The following is a 12,884-nucleotide window of genomic DNA, read 5'->3' on the forward strand; positions in this document are numbered from 1 at the left end:
ACATGCCTGCGAGATTGAGTGTACCCTTGTCTCTCGTTACCCACTTTCCTTATACACTCACGTTTGTTTTACTGTGTGATTTTTATATCTTTATCTCAATCTTAAAATATATTGGTATGTTCAGGGAAATGGCTATGTCACCACCAAACCAGACTTGCCGAGGATGTTTCTATCCATTTGATTTTTATGAATAAAACCTTACATTCTGATAAATAGCAAGCAAACACCACCACCCTTTTTGTGAAACAGAACTTCACTCTTTGCCACCTGCAAAGGAAAAATCTCAGTTACTACAAATATGTACACCTAGGTGCCTCCCCAAACACTCCTTATGGTTTCTTGGTATAGCTCACGTATGGATAAATATAACAATTTAGAATTTGGAAAGCATGCAGGGAATTTAAAGAACCAACTAGATTATTCAAAGAGGGATGTGAGAAAATAGTAAAAAGGAGCCAGCACTCACTGAGCACATCCTTTGAGCAGGCGCTGCTCTGACTCTTTCCCTTCACCCTCATTTCATCCTTACAACACCTCATGAAAGCAGCGAGCACAAGCAGCAAATTTTAATGGAAAAAGAGAGTAAAGACAAGAAATTATTTATATAGGTAAATGTTCCTTTGCCTTCCAAAAATTCTTGCCAAAAAAGTTGCTTTATCTGTTTGCAAACTGTTAATGCATACTTTCTTACCATTAAAAAATTATGTGGTAAGAATCAAGAAACTCTTTAAGGCAGAATTGCATAGTACTTATTAGGTAGCAGGTATTTTCCTTAAATTATCTTGTTTTCATGTTCACAATAATTCAATGGAGAGGATGCTACAGTTACTCTCATAGAAGGGGAAGGAATGAGATTTAGAAGGGTTAAGAAAATTTTCCAAAGTCCTGCAACTATCCATGGTGGAATCAAGATTGAGGAGAGAGGTATGAAAAATCCAAGACAGACCCTCCCCCACCCCAGCACATACAGTTCCTTCTTGAGGATTGATCTCTTTCAAATGATGAGGCCAAGTGAATTGATGCCACTGGCTGTCTCAGCCTCTCCATGATGATGACCTCCACTTTCCTAGGCAAGTGAAATGCAAGAGTGACTTAGGAGAATCACTACAGGACAGATGACCAGGGAAGAATGAAAGACAGGCAATGAAATCTCTCCTCCCCTACCCCAGGAATTCCAACAAAGTAGACCTTCCCCCTCTATTCAACTCCTGCATCACTGATCTTCCCTGCAAAGGAGATCAGCTGCTCCTATACACAGTTTTTTGTGCACTTCAGGTATTTCTTTTCTGCCATGGATTTTTTCCCATTTGTCTTCTGGAAACCTTTTATTCATCCTTCAGTATCCAGCTCAAATGTCCTTCCCATGTGATATGTCAGTTTTTTCTTGTTAGTGGTGGTGATGCTGGTTGGTGATGGTGATGGTGGTGCGTGTGTGTTTTAGATTTTATTCAGCTGTCTTCTTCATTTGAGACCCTCCCAAAAGGAAGAGGCAGAGGTTAAATCTTACCTGAGTAGTTGAGTTGAGCAAGGTAGTTGTTAAATATAGCAAGTAATGGTGAAACAAGTGATAATATTTATTTACTATAATATATTTTAGTAAATATGTTGAATTAAACATATTTAATTAAATTATGTTTAATTAAACATATGTTTAATGAAATAAAGACTTACTGTGACATGTTTAATTAAATAAAGCTATTGTCAAAGTTACCATGGTGTTAAATGTATATGTGGCTGTATAATATGTACTTTCTATGATGGTTCTAAAATTCACATTGAAATTATAGTCATACCTTTAATAAATATATCAAGGATTATACTGAGTATTTACTGCATCCTGGGCAAATTAATGTGGGCCATTTTGTTAAACACAGAATTAGGAAATCACTTTTCTTCTCATGTATACACATCGCACTCATGTGATATGTGATAATGCATCATATGAGTTATCCCTCAAGCAGGAATTAGGCCAAATTTATTTTGTATTTTCAGGACCCAACACAATTTCTGTTCATATTCACTTCTCAATACATTGATGAACTTCAAATAATTTTTGACATTTTTTCCTTTCTGCTGCTCTTGGTTTCTCCTTTGCTTTTATTGCCCCAGAATTACATGCCTCTTTGATAATCATCACAATTATCTTTATAGAGTGCAACTTGTTGGAATAATAGAACTATATAATGCCTACATAGGCACAAAGCGAAAGAGCTTTTAATTTATAAAAAGTGGGGTCTGGAGTTTTGTTTTTGATTTTGAGAAATGAAGAAAAAAAGAGCACTTAGAAGATTTACATGTGTTACACGAGAAATGTGTGACTTGAATTTCACGTCTGTGCCTTTTACAGATTGTAATCATTTTCCAGAGAATTAATACCATCTCCCTTCTTAAAAGATTATCAAGTTTTCAAAGAAATGCATGGAACAAAAAAAAATGCTTTTGTTTCCTAGAGAATTGTTATTAGTCACTCCTTCCTCACAAGAAAGATTTGTAAACTTCCAGCTTAGTTGTGTAAGTTTGCAACTCTGCTCCCATTTTTACAGAACAAAGATATTATTTCTCAGTAATGTTATTTTACCAACATTGAACCCTAGTCAATGACAGCAGAAAAGTTTTATGTTCTTTGTATATAAATTTAGTCTCCAGAGTTTCCAAAACATTGGAGAGGAGTCCCTTGAGGCACAAAATAAAAATTCTCTAAGCAGTGTTTCTGAATGTTCATTTCTAATATATCACTGCCTTGGTGCACATAATAAGACCAAATAAAATAACTCACCAAGGAACACCACACACAATGAGGATTTTATTTTTAAAAATGAAAAATACAACTTCAGATATAACTGATAATCATCCAAAAACTGGTCTGACTGGTTACAGGCAGATGAAAGGCCATAAGGGAGTCATTTCATGCATCTGACCACATAATATAAATAGAAGTTCCAGATGTGGAGGAAAAAGTCCAGTAACAAAGCAACACATCGAAAATATTAGACATTAAAATGGTCTTTGGATAGTATATGAATACACATTTCCTTATTCTAAGAAAACTTGACCTTGGGCCTCCCCAGTGGCGCAGCGTGTTGAGCACAGCGCTGTGAAGCTGCCTGCAGCCTCTGCTGTGCAGGTTCGATTCCCAGCCAGCCAGGGAGAAACCCACATGGCTTGGCAGACCTCTCCTGCCGCCCGCTGCTCCCCTTAGCAGTGTCTTCAGTCCATCTGCCTGTTCTGCTCCCTGCTTTGTCTATGGTGAATTCTCTCACCCTCCAGTGCCTCTGACCTGTACCACTGTTCTTGTATAAACAAATAAAAAATCGTTTAAAAAAAAAACAATTTGTTAAAAAAGAAAACTTGACCCTGCTTCTTCCTAAAACAACTTCATTGTCTGTTACTTTCTACCTTTCCTTCCTCAGAAAAGCTCTTGAAAGAGAAGAAGCCTGTGCTCACCTACTCTCCTGCAACACATCAGCTTCTCCTCAGTCTCGACTCTGCCTGGCCTCGCTACAACATCCACACTTCTGTCTATTGCCTCTTGAAGCTCTTCTTTGCTTGATGTTCATAACACTAGACACGTCAGCTTATCCAGCCAGTGTCCATCACTAGTCAAGTTTTCTTTGCTCAGACCTAATCACAGGGGATCTCTGACTCTCTTCTTTGTCCTCATCCCTTGTTCTCCTCCTTGACTTTCTCAGATATCATATTCCCCGTGGTGCTCTCAGCTACCATCCTTATGGGGATAACTTGTAAAAGGCTTTCCAGCTCTGATTTTCTACCATAGCTTCAGGTTCTAATCTTCAAGCCTCTCTGGACATTTCTATGTGTATATTCATCAATCTTTTAAATTAAAAGTGTCCAAAAATGAACTCGTTTTGGACTCTGAATACTCACAACTGAACTCCTGCACAGTCTCCTTTGGCCTTGTCCAGTACAAAGTTCTTCTAGAGGCTCACGCTCCATACCTTGCAGGCATCTTTTTCCTTTCGCCGGAATCTAAACTTGTCCATATTCTTTATATCTCTCATATCCATGCCCTATTTCATTGATCAGACTGCCCTGACTCCTGACCATTTTGCCTCTGTCCTGAAATATTCCAATCCATCCATCTCTCTGCTGACAAAATTATCTTTCTAAAACACTAAGTTCATTCATCTTTTCTTTAACATTTGGCATTTGCACATAGCATAAAACCCCAAATCCTAAGCCTATTGTGTGCAAAGGATCCATTTCTTGCCTGCTTTCTATTTATAGCTTATGTTCCAGCATAGCATGTGCATATTCTATATTCCAGCCATATAGGCCATGAGGCACTTCTAGAAAATGTTTTATACTCTCGTCTCCATGCTTATGCTGAATGAGTTCTCTTTGTCTAAATGTGATTTATTCCAACAGCTGCCTATAGGAGACTGGACTCACTTCAAAATCAGAACCCAAGAAGTTTCCTTCATTCCTATTCTCCTGCCATGCAAATCTGAGTTCTTCTCTCTCCCTCACTGCAGCCTCACATCAGAACTCCTTGGGTTTTAAGCAACAGAAAATCCAACTAAAGTGGACTTAAATGTACAGGATCGTATTGCTGTAAGTTGGAGGCTAGATTCAGATAGCTTTGTCCAGTGTCTCAGTGTGTCATCTTCCTATTTTCTCTGTGACACTCTCAATTCTGCCTCATGCTCACCTCCTCACCTATGGAAGTGACTAAACCTCCTCAAACCGCATTGTCCACAGAAGGAGAAAGTTCCCTGCCAGAAGCTCTTGCGAAATAAGCTCTCTATTCTCAGTAAACATCTCTCATATCTCATTTGCTCATCCCCACACCAATTACCAGGCTGGTGACTTGGCCCATTCAGGCTGCTACAAGATACTACAGACCAGATGACTTATAACAACAGAAATTCATTCCTCACAGTCTAGAAGTCTGAGATCAGGGTGCCAGCATGGTGAGGGAGGACCTCTTTGGGGTTGCAAACTTTCCAGTATGGGGGGACTAGGAATATCTATGGTGTGTCTTTCATAAGAGCAATAATCCCATTCAGGAAATCACCACTCTCATGACCTAATCACCTCCCAAAAGTCCTACCTAATAATATTTCTCCTTTGGGTGTTAGGCATTTGGGGGAGTTGAGGGGACGGCATAAACATTGAAACCATAGCAGGCAGGAAGGATACCAATTAGCTTAGATCAAACTTAAGAATCTACCCCTACAATTAAAGAGTAAGGTCAATAACATTAAAACCACATCACTCAAATTAGGAAAGGAATTATTTCTCCAAGAAAAAAGAATGCATTTTGTAGCAAGCAAGAGAAATGGATGTTAAGGAGATAACCAACCACCCCCTTACCCCAAAAGTACATTGTTCAATATCTGATATATCATATATATAATATCCTGCCTTCATCAGATTTATTTGGGTATGATGTGTCTGTCTTTCTCATTACATTTGTGAGCTAGAGAACAGGTTTGGCTTTCATAATTGTTTTTCTCTAACACCCAATTAATCGAAGGTAAGGTTTTGCATTCTTTCTCTGAAGCAGTTTCCCTTCACCCAGTGGTATCATCATAACAATAGCAAGGGTTTTGAGTCATTATATGTCAGACCCCACTGTAAGTATGTAACATGTGCTGACTTCTTCAAATCTCTCCATCAACCTAGAAAGTCCTTACCATTATTACTCTCACATCAATGATGTGGAAACCAAGGCTCAGAAAGTAAGTAAATCTCCCAATGCCAGTAGCTTCTTGGGTGCTGGGGGAGGGGTACGTAGGGTGGGGAGGGACCAGGATTTGAACCAAAGTGACATGAACCCAATGCTACACTCTGAAACAGACTCAAATCTGGATCATCTCTCAGTAAAGTATACCTGCTGATGAAACAGTCACTGAAAAGGTATTTCTTGTCTTTCAGACCAGCCAGCAGAGTATCTACCCATCTTGCCAATTTTGCTTTCATAACATACCTATTGTTTCTCGTTTGTTTGAATGGCAAAGTGATCATCCATCACTTGGCTAGACTTGTAGAATAATATATTAAAGACCAATTGATCCTGTATCCTCATCCATAACTCTCCTAACCTTAATACTCTTTTTTCTGATCTGATCTCCAGCAGCAAATGTTTAATGTCTTTTAGTTTACGGTCCAAAGAGAATAAAACTATAAGGAACTAATGTCAGTTGTATTTGGAGTTTTTGCTCCGGACGATAGTTCTCGTGGGATGGTATGTCAAATTGCCCCCTGGCTTCTTTCTGTCCTGTGAGAAGGAACATATAGGACTGGGGAACCCTCAAGAGATTCAGTCAATAAGTTATTGATCACTAAAGACAGATCTTTGCATATTGAACAAGCATTTAAAAAGATTTTCTACAACCATACCTGACAACACACAATCCTCGCACATGACAGTCTTTTTCTAGGTCAACACCATTGGGTTTTGTCCCACATTCTACACCTAGAAACCTGCTGTAATGCCCACAATCTGCCTCTTGAGTACAAATGACAGATTACTGAACAATCCCCATTTATTCAGCAAATTATTAATTTACTTTTAAAAGCAAGGTACTTATCACCTATCTATGCAAAATACCAGGATTTTAGACTTTTTAAAAGTATAGCCACAAACTAGATATACTTTTCTTAGCTTTTAATAAGAACTTTATTGGACATTTATCATTTTACTTTTAATTTATTTTTATTAAGTATTTATTTTTTAGATAGCTTATTTATTAATTGTAAAGCTGTGTTTCCTAATTCTAGCTGCACGTTAGACTCTCCTAGGTCTGGGGAGCTTTGAAAAAATACTAGAACCTGGCACCATGCTCCATCAAACCACAATCTCTGAGACAAAAGTCTAACCAATAGACATTTTTGTGTCTTCCAGAGTGATTTTAATGTATAGTCAAGGCAGATAACCATTGTATTAAACTGTTATGATAACAAAAAAGATCCTTCCAAAATTTAGAAATGAAAGCATTTTAGGTCCAGGACTATTTCATTCATTGAGTATAATAATCACAGCGAGCTTTCAAAGGGTACCAAAATCATGTGAGAATTTTAAAAAGTGTAACTCATAAAACCAAAATTTATTCTTAGAAATTCAAAACTATTAAAATACATTTGAATATTTTTTTTTTTTTTTTTTATAGAGGCATGCTTTATTTATTTGTTTGCTGGTTTGTTTGTTTTGTTTATACATGCACTGGGTACAGTCAGAAGCGCGGAGGGTGAGAGAATTCACCAGAGCCAGAGCGGGGAGCAGAGCAGGCAGAAGGACCGAAGTACACTGCTGAGGGGAGCAGCGGGCGGCAGGAGAAGTCTGCACGCCATGTGGGACCCTCCTCCGGTGGCCGGGGAGCAGCCGGGGATCGAACCGGCGCCGCAGAGGCCGCGGGCAGCTTCGCAACCCAGCGCTCAACCGCTGCGCCACCGGGGAGGCCCCATTTGAATATTTTTAATCAGAAAAAAATCTCCATTTAGTATAAGACATGAGTGCATATGTTTGCCATGATCTAGGGTGAGTCTTCTAGAAGTAAGAACACCTCTACCATAAAAAGGTCTTAGTGCACCCATGAGTATTTCAAATTACAATTCAATGTTTGCAGCATAAAATGTTCCTGTCTACTGCTGAAGAAAACATCAAGGAAATAAGAGTGAAGTCAACGGTCTGGTAGCAATTCATCCTGATAGAAGGAATTATAGCTTTCCAGGTCTTAGCTTCAAACAGAAGATAAGCTTTTATGTTTAGAGGCAAATCTCCCTTTTCCCCCCTAAGTTATGCTTTTCGTTACATGCTCTTCTGAATGAAAGAACTGCCTGGAGGAGGTTGGCAGGGAGGAAGACACCCAAATTGAGTCTCAAGGAAGATGAATCATCGAGATTGGTTTCTCTGATCTAGAAGCAACGCAATGCAGTGTGTGATGTTGTCTTCCACCCTTCCTGGCCTTTAAAGTCAAAAGTCAAATTCCAGTGGATGGGAGTCATGTGTAGAGCTAGCTCTTCTATCCGGTTACAGAATTCTTCAGGGTCTAAAATGAGGGCCATAGACCTTCAGATTTAAAATTTTTTTAAGAATTTGAGCTTCCAAATGTTTAAAATCATCTGTATGTATGTGCTTGTGCACAGAAAACAGACCAAAAACATACCCGTGAGAATTTCGCAGTTGATTATTTCTTGGTGAAAAAAAAATGCATGACTTAAATTTTCTTCAAGAACCACGTAATCTTTTTATACATATATGGAGAGAATAAAAGTCCTGAAGGACACAATGAATCTTAAAAAGATCTACCCCTTAAGATTAGAGTGGGGATGGGAGAAGAGATTTCATTTATTACTCTGTACTGTTTTATAATTTAGCATCATATTAAATAATAATAAACTTATAATAATAAATTTTAAAAATTTGCAAACTGACCTTAGATCTGAGGCATAGGGCAAGGGAGGGGGAGGAAGAAGGGTCAAAACAGGGGCGGGACAGTAAAGGGACTACGGTGATGGGTCACGGGTGCTGTGGTGGTGGGAAAACTACAGGGACTACACCTGGGGAGAGAAATCAGATACTTTACCAAAATTAACAACAATGTCAGAAAATAAAAATGCATTTAATAATAGTAACGACAAAAAATTTAACTTACTAAAGGCCATACTCATTCTAGTAGTCCCCTTGTAACACTCCCTGCTGCCACATGTGATTATGGTAATGTCAAAGCAAGGATCTTGATCTCAGTCAAAATTTATAAGTTATCAATTCACAAATTATCAATTGTAACTCATTTTAAAAGCTTAGCTATATATTAAGTTCTCGCTATACAAAATGTTCGTACATTACCTCATTTTCTCTTCAAAACAATGTGACTGAGGAAATGTTAGCATCTTTGACTGCCCGCTTCACTAGAAAATGAAAGAGTCCAGGATTGAAGTCTGCATCTTTCTGGCTTCACAAACCAGTCTCCTTAAATGAAAGAAATTAAAATTGTGAAAGAATCAGGAAATTTGAAAAGTAAGTGGATATCAGTCTAAGTTGATAATATTTCTGCTGACATAATTCTCTTTAAAACATTGTAGTTCTCCTACAATTCTGCTTGAGATTTTCTCTAGTAGCCAAATTCACATCCATAAATTGTTTTGAGTTAAATGTTTCTTGCTTTCAGCTTCTGCCGAGACCGCTGGGGACAATGGCTTTAAGGTTTCTTAGGAGCCCAACTGTTTGACTGCATCATCCTCTGAGACAACATCTCAGATCTTCCCACTAAGTTGTCTGCCTCCAGGGTTCAATAATATTTTCCTTTTATGTCCATACTGCAACTCTTCTCAAGTGTCCTTATGCTTTTGCTAATATACTTTTTTTTTACACTTCCTCCTGCACATACGTATTTCAATGGTTTGATAACATTTTTCTTGGAGAAGTTTCAATATATAGGGTTTGTTCCACATTATCTCTTATTTTATGTCCCTCAACAGATTGATTAAATTTTTGTTGATGCCTATTCAGTTCTTCAGTATAGGTATATCTTCATAATAAGTTCCCAGATAACTATCCCCATGGCTGAAAATTGGGAAAATCCTTCAAAATATATTTCACATGATTGTGAAGGGAAAGGAATTGTCAAAATTAATTGGGGATTCACATTACCTCATGTGTTAAAGGCTGTCATTATTATTTTTAAAATTAATTTCTGGGCCTCCCCTGGTGGCGCAGGTGGTCGAGTGCAGCGCTGTGAAGCTGTCCGCAGCCACTGCAGCGCCAGTTCGATCCCAGCCGGCTGTCGAGAATCCCACATGGCGCAGCAGACCTCTCCTGTCTCTCCCACTGCTCCCCAGTGTATTTCATCAATCTGCCTGTTCTGTCCCTGGCTCTACCTCTGGTGAATCCTCTCACCCTCTAGTGCATCTGGCTGTACTCCAGTTCTTGTATAAATACATAAATAAATAAATCTTTAAAAATATATTAAATTAAATTAAATTAAATTAAATTAAATTAATTTCCTTTCTGGGGCCTCCCCAGTGGCGCAGCGGATTGAGCACTGTGCTGTGAAGCTGTCCGCAGCCTCTGCAGCACTGGTTTGATTCCCTGCCAGCCAGGGAGAAACCCACATGGTGTGGCAGACCTCTCCTGCCTCACCTGCTGCTCCCCTCAGCAGTGTCTTTGGTCCATCTGCCTGTTCTGCTCCCTGCTCTGTCTCTGGTGAATTCTCTCACCGTCCCGTGCCTCTGACCTGTACCCCAGTTCTTGCATAAATAAAAAAAAATCTTTAAAAAATTTAATTTCCTTTGGAGTAACATACTAAGGTATTTAGTTTCAAATGGACTGTCCTAAAGATATTTTTCTCTTCTCAATTTTCCATAGTTTTTGAAAAGAAAGTACAGTGTTGTAGTGGAAGACTAGGAGCTTTGATGTCAAAAAACTGAAATTAGAATCTCAGTTCTAGGTGGGCACTTTCAACCATGCTGAGCCACAGTTTTCTCTTTTTCATTTTATTTTACATTGATTTGTTTTATTGTGGTAAGAACACTTAACATGAGACCGATCTTGTCAATAGATTTTAACTGTAGAATGCAGTAGTTTTATCTATGAGCATAATGTTTAGCAGATCTCTGGAAGTTATTCATCTTGCATAACTGAAAGTAATCATACTAAAATTTAAAGAAAAATTAACACCAATGCTTTCCAAACTCTTCCCCCAAAAAAATTAAAAAGGAAGGAACACTTTCAGACTCATTTAACAAGGCCAGCATTATCCTGAAACCAAAGCCAGGCAAAGATACAAGAAGAAACCACAGGTCAATTTCTCTGATGAACTTTGATGGACAAATCCCTCAGCAAAATATTAAACAAACTGAATTTAAAAAAGTACATTAAAAGGATTATGAACCATAAAAATGTGATTTATCCATGGGGTGCAAAATGGTTCAATATAAGAAAATCAATTAATGTGATACACCACATTAACATAATGAAGAATAAAGACCACATGAGCACCTCTTCAAAATTCTGTAGACTTTCACTAACATGTTTCTCAAAGTCCTGACAGCCTCTTCTGATTATCCCCCTCAAAAGCTGCTCCCAGATCTTCAAAGTTTGTTATGACAGCACCTCACATCTGGACCAAAACTTGTGCTAGTTTTCTATTGCTGGATGACAAATTACCACAAAACCTAATAGCTTCAAATAAGCATTTTATTATAGAGCAGTTTTGAAGTTCCAGAGTGTGATCTGGGTTATTCTACTTCCAAGTTTCTCATAAGGTTGCAGTCAAGATGTCAACCAGGGAAGCAGCCATGTGAAGGGTCGGCTGGCTAAGGAAGCCACGTCTGGTATGACTCACCCATATGACTGTTAACAGCAGGACACCAGTCCTTGCTGAAAGTTGGGTGTCTCCACAGGGCTACTTAAATGACATAGAACTTGGCTTTTCCAGAGCAAAAGATCCAAGGCAGCAAAGTGGAGATCATAATGTCTTTTATGTTCTAGAATTGGAAGTCTTGAACTGTCAAGTTCACAATATTCTACCAGTTACGTAGTTCAGCCCTAGTCGGTGTGGAAGGACATTAACACCAGCACTTGAATACCAGAGACAGGATTCATGGGGATTATAGTGGATATAATTTTTCTCATTAGTGTTTTACAATTTTCAGCATTCAAATCTTGACAATATTTTGTTTGATTTATCCCAAAGTATTTCATGTTCTTTGGTGCCATTTTGAATGGGGCTATTTTTTGTTTTAATTTCCAATTGCTTTTTGTTACTATATAAAATATAACTAATTTTTTATGTTGCTTTTGTAAACTGTCCTTGCTAGTCTCACCTACTAGTTCCAGTAGATTTTTGGTAGATTTATGGGAATTTTTATGTGGATAATCATATTTCTGTGGATAAAGATGAGTTCATTTCATTTTTCCTATAAACATTTTTATTAGTTGGTGTATTTTACAGGCAAGGTTCTCCACCAAGTAGATGTGATAAGAGTGTACATCCCTACCTCATCTCCATGCTTGGGAAGAAAATATATAGTCTTTCATCATTAAGTATAATTTTACAAATTTTTCATAGATTTCCTGTTATCAGGCTGAGAAAGCTCCCTTTCATACCTAATTTATTGAAAGTATTTATGAATGAATATTGAATTTTTTCAAATGTCTTTTGTGAATTTATTGAGATAATCATACAGTGTTCTGGCAAATGCACTATTAATTTTTGAATGTTGAACCAAACTTACATTCCTGGGATAAGCCCACTTGGGTATAATGTGTGAACTTTTTTATATATGACTAGATTTGACTGAGTAACATTTGGTTAATGATTTTGTAACCCATGTGTAAGGGTGATATTATTCTGTGGTTTCCTTGGAGTATCCATCTCTGAGTTCATTATCATGGTAATAACAGCTTCATAAAATTAATTGGGAATGTTTCTTCTATTCTGTTTCTGGGCCATCTCTATTTACAGGTTAAAAGATATTATCTTGGATTTGCTTCAAAATAATTTGGCATGGGGGTGAAGGATGAATGTGAATATATATAAAACAAGATAGCCTAAAATTTGATAACTATTGAAGTTTAGCAATGAGTAGATGGAGATTTATAATACTTTTATCTACTCTTCTATATGTTTGAAATTTTCAATAATAAGACATTTTCTCTTAAAAATAAATCAGTGTCCTTTCCACAGCTCTATCCTACTTTCCAATTAGTATTCTGAGAAAAGAGGGTTTCCTAAAATTTCAGCAAGAGGGAAGCATAATATTAGACACTAGAAGTTTCTAAAGATGTAAAAATTAAGATAGTCTTAATTTATTGGCTATTTCTACAACTTAATTAAAAAAAATTCTAATCTGTAATGCAGTGATTATCAAACTTTAATGCAAATGAAAATCACCTGAAGGGCTTCTTAAAACATTGC

At 37.6% G+C, this 12,884-nt stretch overlaps 1 long non-coding RNA gene across 1 annotated transcript; it reads right to left on the reverse strand.

Moving 5' to 3' along the window:
* Positions 1 to 211: 211 nt before the first annotated feature.
* On the reverse strand, positions 212 to 11,425 carry LOC119230349 (uncharacterized). Its single transcript, XR_005121742.2, has 5 exons — positions 11,310 to 11,425; positions 8,813 to 8,935; positions 969 to 1,066; positions 467 to 534; positions 212 to 267 (listed from the first exon to the last, which is right to left on the reverse strand). It is a non-coding gene; the product is annotated as an uncharacterized LOC119230349 (long non-coding RNA).
* Positions 11,426 to 12,884: the final 1,459 nt, after the last annotated feature.

This window comes from Talpa occidentalis, unplaced genomic scaffold, assembly GCF_014898055.3.
Source record: "Talpa occidentalis isolate TD23 unplaced genomic scaffold, MPIMG_talOcc4v2.1 talOcc4.698, whole genome shotgun sequence".
NCBI lineage: Eukaryota > Metazoa > Chordata > Mammalia > Eulipotyphla > Talpidae > Talpa > Talpa occidentalis.